Source organism: Lutjanus erythropterus, chromosome 18 (assembly GCF_056507025.1).
Source record: "Lutjanus erythropterus isolate fLutEry1 chromosome 18, fLutEry1.hap2, whole genome shotgun sequence".
Lineage (NCBI taxonomy): Eukaryota > Metazoa > Chordata > Actinopteri > Lutjaniformes > Lutjanidae > Lutjanus > Lutjanus erythropterus.
The window spans coordinates 1,911,262-1,926,378 of record NC_139334.1 but is presented as its reverse complement, the minus strand read 5'-3'; the positions used below and the strand labels follow the sequence as shown (position 1 = coordinate 1,926,378).

The following is a 15,117-nucleotide window of genomic DNA, read 5'->3' as shown; positions in this document are numbered from 1 at the left end:
AGTCTTTATTTTCACACATGACTCACAGCTAGGAGGCAGACAGGAGAACTCACATCCACATCTGCCTCTCACTGGGCTTCATGAATGAATGTTTTCTTACTTATATTTGTTCTCAAAGCAGTAGAAGAAACCTACAAAAATCCTATGTGGGATTTATTAAACACACGCTGACAGCCAAATCTGTTCTTGCTCACCTAAGAATGTTGATGAATCTCATTTGCTCTGAATTGGAAGCACGTGCCAGGATGTTTGCAATTTGTAAATAGAAAGGCCCCAGTAAATCCATATAAGGGCAGCAGACTGAAGTGCCGTGTGCAAACCTCAAAGCAACAAGCCACTGACATTTGACAAGAGACTAAGAAAAATAAAGGGTTAGGGTTAGGGTTAGGCACTGTAGGATGGTAAAAAAAACAACTTTTTTTGGAGCATCATTGGAGAGGTTTCTTTGTCATGGGTGTGCTGCAGCATATCAATTATTAATATTTCACAATACAAAATGCAAAATGACTTTTGTGCATATCGGCTCACGTGTGGTCTGGGGAATTTGAAAATTTTGATCTCACCTAAGAACAAACAGGAAGTACAAAAGTATTGATGAATGCCACAAAAGTTCTTAAATTATTGACAAATCTGTACGAGCATGAGGCCCATTGCATGTAATTGGTCGATTCAGGTGTCCATCTACATTTTGTGTGAAACTAACCAGTGGGTGCTCAGGAAATCACTTTGGAAGTACACTGGGCTGCTTCGGTACATGGTAAAACTTGACAGTATTGTGAATTAGTTGAAGCAGTATTACCTGTTTTCTTTGCCTATTGCATCACATATCCTTTCTCAGGACAGATCAATATCTTTGAACCTTCATCTTGCCATAAAAACTCTTCTGACTAAAACCCCTGATGGACACCAGCAAGAGCGCATCCAAGTCATTTTGTCGATCCCACAGGGACCTGGCTGTGGTTGAAGCAATGGTTGCCTCCAAGGCTAAAACTGGGATGACCCAGTATATGAAAGCAAACCCCACAATGCTGTCTTGGCTGACTCAAAGACTGGCCACACAGTGGACTTTTCAATTTACACTTGCAAAAGCACCATCCCCTCCGGTCACTGCTACCACACTATGATGTTGTGATGTCCCTTTGTGCATCCAGGTTACCATGGCACAGGCTGCCACATTTATATGGACAATTTTTATTCTAGCCCCAAGCTTTTCAGGACTCTCCATGAGTGCCAATTTACTATCTGTGCAGACTAGAGGCAGGGAGTGCCTTCGGACAGATCACCTTCACAAAAATATCAGAGACTCCGTAAGATAGAGCCGGGATGATTGCCTTATCTTCATATTAAGGTGGATGGACATACAGGAAGTATCCAAAGCAGGGGAGGGTGAAATGACAAAATGGCTCCTGGACAAAGGTATCAATCCCTTTGTTCACACCAGTTATGGAGTACAATGAGCACATCTGTGGAGGTGAGCTCATTCACTACTAAAGTGTGCAACATAAAGTCATGCACTGGTTCAGAAAACTGTATCATCATTTTGTCCTCACAAGGAACTCTGTCTGGCTCAGCAAACAAATCCCAAAACCCATGACGCGCAGAGCTGACTGCTGAGCTCTGTGGCAGGCCTCTCCACACAGCATCTTCCCGGGCACCTGCGGGTCATCTTCTTGTCCCTGTCGCTGATGTCCATGCGGCGGGCCCCAGCACGAGGATGTGTGAACATTGTCGAAGCCTAGGGCAACGAAAGGACACACCCCACTTAAATCAATCTTCGCTCTTTAGGGGTTTAGATGCGGATGGCACTCCAAGCTGACAGGACGCAACGCACAAGACTCTGGTAGAATGAAGGGAGGAGGACTCTGTTTTTACATTGATGATGCTTTGTGCTCAGATACACAGAGTATGTATATATGTATTTATTTATTTTATTATATTTTAATCTATTCCATTCTAAATTTGATTAATCATATATGACGGATTTTGTGGGTATTATGAAGGAACTAACTCTAATTTCGTTGTAGAACCCTGGGTTGTATAATGATAATAAATGTCCTTTAACAGGTGAAACAGCAATGCTGTTAGCTTTATCCATCTACAAAGGAAAATGGGATATTTTAAAGAATGAAGTATGAGTTTCCACACAACAAAGAGATGCTACATTTTACGCAGCATATGATGGAAAAAACTGATTAATTTTCAGCTAATATCACCTATAAGCCCAACCTGGTTCTTCAGGTTAATACCTTGTTGGGCAAATTTAACTCCTCTGGTGCAGTATTGGACACCCAGTCCCCTCCTCTTCTTGGATAATAAAAAATTCTTAATACAATTTACTTATAAATAGAACACCCCATCACTTAGAACATATTCCTGATAGAGAGCCAAAGCTGCTCAACTTTGTGATTCAGTCTCACAGCGGATGATTTGTATCCTTCAAACTCATCTTCCCCGCTGCCTGTCATTGGCGCTTTAGCGTCTCTCTGTCAGGGGAAATTACGCGACCGGACGGCCGTGCCGCATCGCCAGGATTTTCAGATGCAGGTTGGCCCCCGACGACGCAGTGTCTGATTGGTCTCAGTTGTTTCCAAGATGAATCAGAGAGGCTTTTAATAAGGAAATCCAAAGAGCTCACGGGCTGTATGGGTAACTTCAAAGCGAGGTTAATATAGATCCTCTGAGCATTTGCCGTGCTGCCACAACCTTTGCACAAACTGAAAGGCAGGCAGAAATATGCTGTCAAGAAAACTCATTTTTTTAGAATATAAAAAGTATATCTGTTTTTCTGCTCACAAAACCTCAGGGCAAATTTGCTATAGGAATACCACAATGAGTAAAAAGAGCAGCAATAAATGCAGAGATGGATGATGCTCCGAGGCTCACCACATGCACACATTATATATCTATAAACATAAAGGCATTTGAAAGAATCAACTCATATTTTCCTATTAATTTGACTTATAAATATATATGTTTTGATTCTCTCAAGGTAAATCAATTTAAAATGTTTAGTTTTTACTTTCAGACCACTTCAGAACACTGTACAAACGAAAAGCTGAGAAACTCCAAATTTCAAGGCAACTTGACGCAATAGATTTTTGAGCCAAATTCAAATGCTTAAGTTTTGACAAAGTTTTCAAAGTTTACAAAGTTCAACTTCTAATCTTTTGTTGAGACAGCTTGTTCTTTTAATAAACTTCTTTTAGTAAACTTGGATCTTTTACAAAAAATGTATTTCAAAAATTCAGTAAACATTGAAAACAGCATCAAAATGAAAATGAATAATGCTAATTAACTTGATATGTTTAAATAAAACCATTTCATTTTCAGGCACCGAAATAATGACAAGATTCACAGCTCACTGTTACAACTTTTGAAGAGCAATTTTTCTTTTTTTGAATTTCTAAAACTTTATATTCAAGTTTAATTTCAAAACTTAAGAGTCTGGCTTAAAACGTAAATCTATTGTAGTAAGTCACCCTGAAATTTTGAGTTGTCTCAACTTCTTTTTAAACTGTAAACTAATAAACATCAGTGATTCTGACTTAAAGCCTTTTGAGTCAAATGTATGTGCTGCTGTGAGTCCAGTGAATTTATTAAATGAAGTTTAGAAAGAAACATCAGCATCAACATAAGCATAATTTTGAGAGTATCTTCAACCCATTTTATTTGAAGAAAACATACATGATGGAAACTTCCTGTGTCTTTCAAACATGTTAAAATAAACATAGCTTCATTGTAATGAAAATAGTGTTTACCATGATTAAAGTTAGTGTCTCATTCATTCCTGCCCTCGTACACTTAGTTGATTCAACTTAATATCTTGAACTTATGGAACTTGAATGTTTCCTCAAGTTCACTTTTTTACATTTAGACAAAACACGAGGCATTTTTGGACCAATTACCCAACTCATGTTCAGTTACATCACATTTTTAAAGGAGAAATCTGTAACATTTACTATAATAAATCATAAAATGACCATGATATGTTATCAGAGATCAAAGAAACATGTTAAGCTGAAATAATTTTCTGACATCAACGTTCTCCTCCTTTGAGATAATTGTTTTAGTTTGCCCGTTTCATGTGAAGTAGAGTTCAAATTAATGCTGATTGTTCAGCAAATGAGTGAGTCATTAATAATCTTTTAGAAAGTGTAGATATTTATATTATAACAGCTAAACTGAGCAATATGATAATGGACTCTGGCAAGATTGTATATTAAGTAGGATTTCAAACTATTTACTGTACAGTATGTGGGTCCAGCTCACTATTTGAACTGCTGTGCTCATTTTGCACATACAATTGCTACATATCGCTCCTGAGGAAGTTAATTAGCTTAAAATGATTTACAGTGTACCTCTGCAACTCATATTGATCCAGAAAAGCTTGCAAAAAAGTCCACAAGGAAAATGCGTCAGCCTCAGTGTAGGTGAATACCTGGTATGCTAAAGCCCATCTTTAATGTAAAAACACCCCAAATACATCAATAGAGGCCAGGATGAAAGTCGATTCCGAGCATCATGAGTGCAATCCGTGCAATTTTCCCACCACCAAGATAGAGTGAGAGCTGCTCCTCTTCCACATGTTATCTGCTCCCACAGCTGACAGAGACATCAAAATCCTGACACACATACTATACTGCACATGGCAAATTCATGACATCTGCACATGCTGCCAAAGATGAAAGCCATGAGTCTGGTACAAGGCACATGGGAATAGATGTACAGTAACGAGAGCCTTGGGGCCCGTCTTAATGAGGAGGATTAGTGAACCATGATGGGGCTCTTGTGTGCAGCTGCAAGAGGGGTTGGTGAGGCTGGCATAGCGGCGAGGGCTGGATGGATGAGCGAGCAGTAGTTTGTCAGGTAGAGGACGAGCTCACCTCGGCTCCCAGGAAACTCTTAAATGAGACGGAGGCAGTGCAGAGCGATAGATGAGGCCAGATTGTAAAAGCTGACAAATGCAATCAATAGATCGCACGGTGATATTAACTCGCTATCATCTTTTTGATATCCCGCTGTGATGGGATGGAGGGAAATACGCAATTCCCAGGTTCAACTATTGTGATACGTCTCCTCAGCACTGCAAATGTTCATGATGAATTTTTCAGCACAAACATTATGTGATCTTCGAGTGCTTTATGAATCTATTTCTAGTTAATTGCTTAATTTGCCAATAATATGCTATCAAGAGGCATTTTTACTACTTCACTGTTCCCCATCATAGCAGATGGGACAGATGGGTACAGATATTTTCCAGTGACAGACTTCTGTATTAAAGACCAATAACGGTGACATATTTGTCTTGTTTATTAGGTTTTGTTCTCTGCTTTGAGGGCCATCTCAGCATTGCTCTCATGTGGCATATTCCTCCTGCATCCAGATTGATCTTTCAGCACTGCCAATCACTGAATCAAAATTGTGGCGGGCCAGCATCCTGGCGTCAAGTGCAGCATTTCTGCTAATGTAACTGATAAAGGCCCAGTTGCACCAGAAACAGGCTCAGCGAAGGTCAACCAAGCATCCTTGTTATATGGGAAGTACTCGAAGCTTGGTGACTACTCGCAGGGCTAGTTGAACTTTGAACAGTTTGGACTCCAGCAGAAAAAGGGTTAAATAACAGTGAATGGAACATGGCTAAGTTTCCTCCATTTTGGACTCCCTGTTTTCTCAAAGGTCAGCACTGTCCAGACAGTTTGCTATTTGTCAGTGTTCACCTAAGTTAAACTCAACACAAAACTCTGCAGCCAAACTTTTTGCAGCAATTCCAAAAAAATGTATTGATTTTGCTGCAGAATTTTTGCTGGTCTAAATGCTGGTGATATTTTTTGGGATCTTTAGCAAGCTCCCATGGCTGATTGGGTTGACTTAAAGCAGCATTTTGGTGAAGAAAGGCATTTTCCTGAAGGTAGGGGCCTTAAAGGTCATTTCACGCCTAATTGTCTGATTCCTGAATTGAACCAATGCAAGGGTGATACATTTTCCAGCTGGCCTGGCTTGTGTTCACAAAGGCACTACTCAAACAGTCCAGACATTGTAAACACAAATCATTTGTTGGAAATGTTGGCTGGTAAAAAGACAACAAACAGCCCATTTTTCACCTCAGTATCACGCAACATGGAGTACTGTCTGGGTCTGTTCATGTCGGTATTGATCTGAAGTGCATATCAACAGACTTTAAACAACTACGTTTACAAGTGTCTTGTAAGACTACGGTTATTAAAAAATTTCATTATGTAGACCCTTCTGACCTTGTCATGTGCCAAGGTTTGTCCCCAGCCAGTCCACATTTTAGTAGCAAATGCACTACTAGGTGACCAGGCATCAAAACAGGTGAAATGTTTTTTTTAACAAATTCAATGACACATTCAATGGTAGCCTTCTGTGATTGGTTCGAATGGTGTTGACAGTGGTGCAGGACCACCCCTTCGAGGCGGACCAGAGAGCGGTATTTTGGTCCGCACCAGAGGTTGAGTCCTGCCTTCACACCAACCCATCAAACAAAGCGCATCAGAGAAATAAACAGTTCTGGGGTTTAGGTCAACTGGACTAAACAAGGAGGTTAAAAAATTAGACAAAATGTCTTGACTTTTAGTTAGGATTATGGGTCAAGCTTAAAGAAAACCCTGGATCCAACAGTTCCTGCGTTGTTTCTCAGAAGCATCCTCGGTTAGACCCTCCTTTCCAGTTTGTAACACAGGCTTTCTGATAAAAATCTGTACTCTCCATGCTCAACTTCATTACTCAAGTAATTTCACTTGAGCAATTTTGTCAGACTTGACAAAGCTCTACCAGAGCCACAGCAGACATTATACAACTGTTAGTGAATTGATCTTGGCATGTAAAATGGTTGTCCTTTAATACTGTTATTAATGCAAATGGCAAAGGGTTAAACTTTTCTGTCCTTGTAGTACTTTAGCAAACACTCGCTATTGCACAATGAAACATTTACTGTAAGGCAATATCACTTCAGAGTCCATCTCTTTCTGTCCTTTTACAAGCCAGAGAAACCACCATGCAACCAAGACCTTTCCAACAACAAAAACCCAAATTAAAACTACACACTGTACTGTACTACCATCTTTTTTGAATAGATAGGAGCAAAAGTGGACATTTCATGTGGGGATAATAAACATGTCTCAGTTAAACGTACAGTATGGGGAGGGGGTCATGAGGGGGATCATGGGTCTACTCTACCTTGTTTTCATTCTGCATTGTCTGCCTGTTCTTCTTTTGCCACAAAGTTTCAAAGTGTCCTCATAAGCATAGTAAAAGCTGATGTGCATGGTGTGAAGGGAGACAGAAACATACTGTGCTGCTGCCAGAGGGGTGCTGACTAAGATTACAGCATGCATTGGAATAAATAGCAAAATAATATATTTGTGTCCACATCTCACTTTCGAGTCAGTTTTATTTTGTATAGCACCAAATCATCTATCTCCTGGCACTTTTCATATAGAGCTATTCTAGACTGTACTCATTATAAACCCAGTTGTTCCCACCAAGACCAAACACTGAGTCAATTGTGGCGAGGAAAAACTTTTAACATGCTGAACACTCTAGAGTATCATGACTGTTTTTCCCCAGGTTGTCTGAATAGCTCGCTAGATTTGTTGGTAGTCTCTTGATTCATATGTTACATGCTTCAGCAGTAAAAAGAGACCTGTATCTATGGGTAGGTAGGTAGGTAGGTAGTGGATGTGAAATCACATAGTTTTGGACGTGTAATTAGCACAGATTCTTTGTCCCAATACGGAATCTCACTAACAATGAGTAGACATTAGCAGACAGTAGTGGTTATATGTTCAAAACTCACCCTACCCAACTCTACACCCTTAGGTAGGTGAGTGAAAATGTGGTTTTGCCTTGCAGACAGATTTGGATAAACTTTCTGTCACTCTCTTCTATTCTGTGGTTGTAATTAAATAAGCTTAGTCTGTGGTTCACAATGCAGCATATGACTTGGACTTGCTATAATTAGACACCTGGAGAGAGCTTCATCTAAGACATTGAGCTTCACAGATGACATTTCAGAGCAGGCCAGAACATATAGTTTGAAGACTGACAGTTCTACTTCAAAAGCCCCTAACTGAGGTCTGTCTGCAATGTTTGATCATTACCTTATGTCTCATGGTGATGATGATTGCAGAGATGTTGATGAGGGAGAGTGTCTGCCTACACTAGTTTCCTCGCCCTAGATTTCATATTTTAGTCTGACTACAGTTGTCTTTTTTACAGTATGTGTGCCTGACATTCTGGCAAGCAATTTTTAGTCTTTAGAGGAGCGTTCCATCAATCCCAGAGACAAAAAACCTTACAAGCACGCCTAACACGTCCCTGACATTTTTGAGGAAATCAACCCAATTTGCCTGACAGATAGCGTTTTATCTTTCTCCCAACCTTCCCAATCATTGCAGTCCCCTTTTGCCTGGGGTGTATGGCGCCTCCTTGCCATCACTTACCTGAACTCTTTATCTGTTTTCTTCCCCCGAAAGCAAAATTGAAACAAGCATGGATTAACTCAATGTCACGGCAGCTTTGTCCCTGGGATAATGGTTGACAATGAGCTCTGCAGTGACAGCACTAAATGATGCCAATTTTCTCAGAGAAAGGGAGGATGATAGAATGAGAAAGGAGGAGAAGAGTTTGGGGAGATAGCTTAAGACCCTAATCCAACTTTGTAAATCAGAGCGCTCCAGGTTGTGCTGAGTGTTTGTCCCGTTGAAGTGATATAGTATATCATCCAATCATTGCAGTGCAGGCAGGACAAATGCTGAATGACAATATGTGACAGAATGGTTATAAGAAGATTTGGTGAAGGATGTCACATTTCAGTGAAAATAAATTTGATATGTTTTGTCTTAAGGGGATAAAAGATTGGGTGAGTTTTTCTATTATTGCTAAATAAAAAGACGCTATTCAGCCAGACAGTTAACCCTAGGCTCTGGTGTACATGCCAGAGGAAGTTGCATGACTCGAGTCACAGATTTGATGACATGAGACTCAACTTAGTCTGACTCACCGGATGTGGGTATAAGCCTTTCATTGGTTGCTCGGTTTTAGATGGCAGAGCGGCATCCACTATTTACATTTTCAAAGTCCTTGGGAGGCAGTAGCAACCTCCGAGCTGCAACCTCCAGGCTGAAAGTGACAAATTAGCACCTGGGATGCTAATGGTATGAATGTAAAACAAGCTAGCAGCTTAGCTTCTTCTGGGGGGTGATTGAGCCATTTTAATACCAGAGCTCACCTCCAGACATGCAAGTATTCCACTTAAACGAGTTCCTTCTCGACACTATTTTGCAGCAGCACCATCGCTGCATCCTGGGTTTAGCTCCGTCCAAGACATTTGTGATTGGTTTAAGAAATGCAAACAAGGCAGAATGTGCATGTGTGAAGCCAGACCTCCAGCGCAACTCCCCAGGTCCACTTTCTTTGAACCAATCAGATAGCATCCAATCAAGTTGCAGGAGAAAACCATTAAGAACTAACAATACATTATTGAGCTTGTGTCAAAAACCTGTGCAGTAGTCAACAAAACAATTCACAGTGTGCAAAACGTGCAGATCAAAAATTGCAGACACAACAACCTCCTACTTGGTTTGACATGAAGTTGCAAAAAGAATGTTGTTAAAATGGGATTACATTTGGTGAAGAGTGCATTACAACTTGTTTAGGACTCAACTCAAAGTTTAGGACTCAGATCTTGACTCAGGACTTACCTGTCTTGACTTTGGACTTCAGACTTGAGTGTAAAGACTTCAGAATTACTTGTGACTTGCAAAACAATGATTTGGCCCCACCTCTGCTACATACTAACTTGAGCATTCACTATATTAACAATTTCTATGTGACCATAGAGTTATCCACTATAAGACATATGATCCTTTATGGGTTAGTGATCAACTAAATGTCACAAACTGAGCAAAAATGGCTCATTTGTGTTTATTTTTGAGTTTGATTCAACTTCATTGGTATCTGAGCAAGAGTACAAGTGGTCACACTTAGACCTAACCATACAAATTTGTGTGTTTTGAAGATGTATACATATTTATATTCTAGCTCTTGGTCGTTAGCCACCAACCTCCAAAACCTTGACATTTTAAATTTTGGAAATGGAAAAAAAATGTTATTCACTGCATGGTGTTTCAGCAATAAAGTGTACAGCTCTCCAGGAGACCTTTTCATAGCTTTCTTGTTATCTTTCTACATTTTATGTAAATATATTTCCTATAACTGCCAGACACGCAAACTCAGCTCATGATAAACCTCTAGAGCTGCTAAGAGAAAAGAAAGAAGCATATTCACTAAGACTGCAACTAATGATCGTTTTCATTACTGATTAATCTGACAATTATATTCTCAATTAATCAATAAATTTTTTTGTCTATAAAATGTCATAAATCGTGACAAATGTTTGTTAAAAATAGTCTGCAATTCATTTTCTTTCAATTGCCACAGTTTTATGGTGAATTTGGTAACAGGCACGATATATTCTAATGATGTCCATGGCACAGTAATAACACTGTTTGAGTAATGTGATGCCTCACAAATAAGTGAGTACAGCAGGGGTTGGCGTCGGGGTGGAAAAGATTATGAAAAAAAGCGCAAGCCACTAATGGAGACATCATTTCCCTGGGAAATATCGGTGGCAGACAGAATTGCATGTGAAAGTGAGGTTAATCAGGAACCAGCCTAAACACAGATGGTGTCATTTTTCTGCAGCCATTACACTGTACAATCATTTATTTTATAATGATAAGTAAGGCAAAGTTGTCTATTTCCACTTGAGTAGCATATTAGCATCTACCATGAAAGTTAATGATCTACTGGAAACTGGTCAGTATATTCACAGGCACAGAAGTAACCTAGTTACTCAGAAAAAAACAGGTTATACACAAAATTGGACAATATAGCCTGGCTGCTTCTATAAAGGCATGCAGCCGGTCAGGCCTCGGATTTCTACCATGCCCTGGCCTTATTTTAGGACCTGACTTACTTACTTTAGGCATATTTTTGTGATAAGAGATGCTGCTTCCTGATTCTTTTTGAGTGTGTATGTTGGGGGGCTGACAGCTCAATGAGAGGCAGCCCCCCTGTTGAGAACACACAGCTTTACTATATTGCACAATGTGTCTGAATTTTACAAATGGTGAAAAGTTCGACAGTGAAAAACCAGTTAAACTTGTAGAGGCTATTTTGTGTCAGTTTCAGTTAGGCTTGGACTTATTTTTTAGTGCCCAAGAACATACTGCTGTCAGCATGTTACTTTGGCTGTTTAAAGTCTTTGCCAAGCACACATATATGTGTAAGAAGTTGAGTAGAAACTGGTTTACAGCACATGGCCAAGAAATTGTCTGAAGAGGTTTAATTTCTTGAAAACCCTTATTCAATTACCAAAACCAAGTTTCTTGTACACATGACATTTAAGAAGTCAGGTTACTGTTGAAAGCTGGCTGTAACCCTGTTAAGGGCGTGAAACACACTGGTGGATGAGTGCCATCGCTTCCATTACTATACAAACCAACAAACTTGGCAAAACATGCTGTGCTTCTTCAGTGATGTGCTTTTAAATGCTACGGTAGATATGACCTCAAATGACCATTGGGGAATTTGATAACTGTCATGTACCGTACAAGCAAAACAAACCTGGATGCTACTTTTTACATATTTTGGGGTCTAAGTGACTAATAGGTACACATTGATCAGGACTCCCCCCCTCCTATCTCAATGGGACCTTCCTGGCAAAATAAAGGACAAATGAAATAAAAAACTTTGCAACTTGTCTGATAGATCACCTCAGCCAACAACTGCAAAGCGGAATGCAATGGCTGCAGCATAATCCCTGGGGACAAAGGGGTAGTTCAGATCTGAACAAACGTGTTGAAACACCAAGGTCACACAACAACACAAACTAACTAACTGATCAAGGCAGCAGTAGACCAGCAACTCCCGTGTTCTCAATCCATCGATTTTCCTCTGCAGGGTATTCCGGATGTCCGTTTCCCCAGCAACACTGTCCTGGGGGATCCCTGGGTGTTCCCAGGCCAGATGAGATATATTATCCTTCCAGCAAATTCTCCAAAGGGACGTGTCCAGGAGGCATCCTTTTCAGTGGCTCTACTCCAGATGTCTGAACTCCAATGACTGAATCTTTATTTAGGTAACTACCAAAAGCTCATGATCACAGATGAGGGGTAGAATATAGATCAATTGGTAAATTAAAAGTTTTTCCTTTGGGCTTACTATCTACTTTGCCACGACAATCCAGTACAACCCCTGCATTCCTGCTGAAACCACATCAATCCACCTGTTGATTTCACACTCCAATGTACTATTATTTGTGAAGAAGAACTAGAAATACTCCACAAAATCTTTCACTTGGGGTAGCAACCCACTTCTAGCCTGATGGGAGCTAACTCCCGTGTTCTGCAAAGCAAAATTACTTGACTTTGTCGAAGGAGTCGAAGGGTGGCATTGAAGAGAGTGATACAACAGCTTCAGTTACACATTGCCAGTCTGAAAAGGTCTATCTTTGCAAGGGTCCTTTCACAATGTTGGTGGACACTACAGAAAAATCTGAGCCTGTCAGTGACAAAACAAGAACTTTTAGTGGCCATACATGGATGGTGCACTTGCCCCCAAGGATTACAGTGCAGCTATTTATAGCCTGTTTTGCACAGCTGAGACCATCTACTGGGCAAAATCGGGCATTTTTTAAATAATTTAGATTAGATAGGTTTTCAAAAAACTGGAATTACATTTTAGGTGCAAATCATATGTGAAAAGTAATGGGCAGGTGCCAGGTTGGAAAGTGTGGTTTGAATGATGACTTCTGTACCTATGTATCATTTGTTGTTGCCTGTGCAGAGCCCAGAGGATACTGAAAGACAACACCCATCCCAGTCACAGCCTGTTCACCCTGCTGCTGTCTGGCAAGAGATACAGAAGTATTCACTGCTGTACCAAACTACTGTACTTGTGAGAAGCAAAAAAAAAGAACTACAGCTTAATTTTGCTGTACAACCATCTGTTATATAAGGTGATCTATGTCAGATCAAGTCATGTGGCCATGCACATAGAAGGATGTCAAAATGAGTAAAACTATCCTTCTTTTTCAGATGTGTGTATTACATTTTGGTACTCACAGTAACAGGATCAGTCACTTGGTCAGGTCAGGTATCCAAACACATATTGAGCCATGTCAAGAGGGCGGGATCTGAATTATACAACACCTCTTCTTGATAGTTGTCACATTTGTCTCTGTTGGATCACTCAGGTTACCTAAAGGAGAAAGAGGCACAGTAGAAACAATAAGTGAGAGGTAGCTATGGGTGATGGTTGTTCATATCACAATTGCTAGAGAGTTCCAGGAACAAAAAAAAAACACAAAATAAAACTGGAATTTCTATGATGAATGATTTTGAATGCTGAAGCTGTTTATTGCCCTTTATAATTTTGCTTATCTTGAGATATACCTGGTTCCAGAAGCTCGTGGCCGGCCATGACCGCGTTGGAATTAAAACATCAAACATTTCAAACTGCACTTTAGAGTGCAGCAGGGAGCAGAAAAACAGTACTTTGGCTTTCAGTTTCATAATTATACCCTTCTGAGTCTTTGATACCAGTCATAGAATTAAAGGATGGGTAAATTAGTTTGAGGGGAAATATCAAAATAAGGACGTCAAGGTCAGACGGAGACAGATTCAAATCCATGATGTGTTCAGACAAGGTTTCAAAGGAGTCCTCTGACAATCTGTTTCTATGTTAGTGTTATGAAAGGAGGGAAGAGCTGGTGTCTAATAATACGGCATTAATACGTCTCCTCATTAAAATTCTGCGACCATGTCAGAACACATGTCCTCCCAGAACCCACTGCTGCTTCTCATCCTAATGGGAGAAGATAAAAGCCGAGAGACAGAGCGAAAGGTAGACATAACAAGGTTTCATAATGTTTATTTTGGTAAAAACTGTGTGTTCTGGCTCCAGGCTGCGCCGGCCAGGGTGAATAAACAAAAGCAATTTTGAAGTCTCAATGCAATTAGTGCTCTCTTTACTGAACAATGCATCTTTCTGCTGAAACAAGGCTCTTCTTAGGGTCTGCATCTGCCAGACGTCTGTCTTTGCCAAATCAGACGGTCGGGGCTGAACACTGAATGACGCAAAGTCCAACTGGCTGGAAAAGAAGACGCTGCGGTCTTATGGCTCCGGACAAGAGAGACCAAATTAAATACTGTCAGTGTGAAACTGGATAATAAGCGCTGTGTCACAGCAGTCTGACATAATGAAAAAGAACATTGCTTGATCCCTGAAAATGGCCATCCTTTGCACTTTCTCCATTTTAGAAACCTAACTTCAGAGATTATTTAAAGGGTCTGTGCGTCCTCATTAAAATTGTACTTAACAGGAACATCTTTTCTACAGAAATGCATCTCCTGGGTGCCAACAGGACACACCATCAACAGGTTTCATCGGGACTGTTTCTTCAGTTGTAAATAGCTCAAATTAAACTGTCTGGATTAAAATCTGTGGTTAATTTAGATCAGGGGTGCCTGACTCATTTACCAAGGGGCCATCAGAAAAAAAAGATGAATTCCTCAGCTGAAAATTTTGTCCATATTTGACATGAATAGGTGAGTTTGTTTACAAAGCTTGGAATTAGTTTAATTTTAATAAGATTGACATTCCTATAAAATCAGACAGTCTGGTGATATTGACATTCCACATTCAAAACACATCTCAGCCAATATTCTGCAAAATATAAAAGACCCATACTGTGGAATGTCAGTCCCTCACAGTGGTTCCCAACTTTTTATCCTTGGATAAAAGGTCCTCTAATTCAGGACATAGAAATGTATCTTTTTAAATAATTTTGTATACAGACTTTTGTATAAATTGCAGTTTTTGTACAGGTGCTGGAAATCCTTAAACACGTAAACACAGTTAAACACAGTTAGGTAGCGTAAGAATTTAACTGATTCAATGTGCAGTGGTCTAGAAATGGCATTACTTGCACCTTATTTGATATTGTATTATCTGGCAGAACCATTCATTGAATAAAAAACTTTAATTAAAGTTAAAATACAAAAAGATGAAAATGAGGGGAAAATTAGAAAA

The 15,117-nt window shown here is 39.9% G+C and overlaps 1 protein-coding gene across 1 annotated transcript in view; it reads right to left on the bottom strand.

The window, feature by feature from the left end:
• The window catches only part of LOC146310426 (leucine-rich repeat and fibronectin type-III domain-containing protein 2), a 208,077-nt gene that overhangs the window by 86,509 nt on the left and 106,451 nt on the right, over window positions 1–15,117 (bottom strand). Inside the window, exon 3 of the mRNA XM_084742277.1 lies at window positions 13,149–13,284. The gene's annotated coding sequence lies outside the window, so the exon portion shown is untranslated. The remainder of the gene's footprint in view (window positions 1–13,148; window positions 13,285–15,117) is intronic.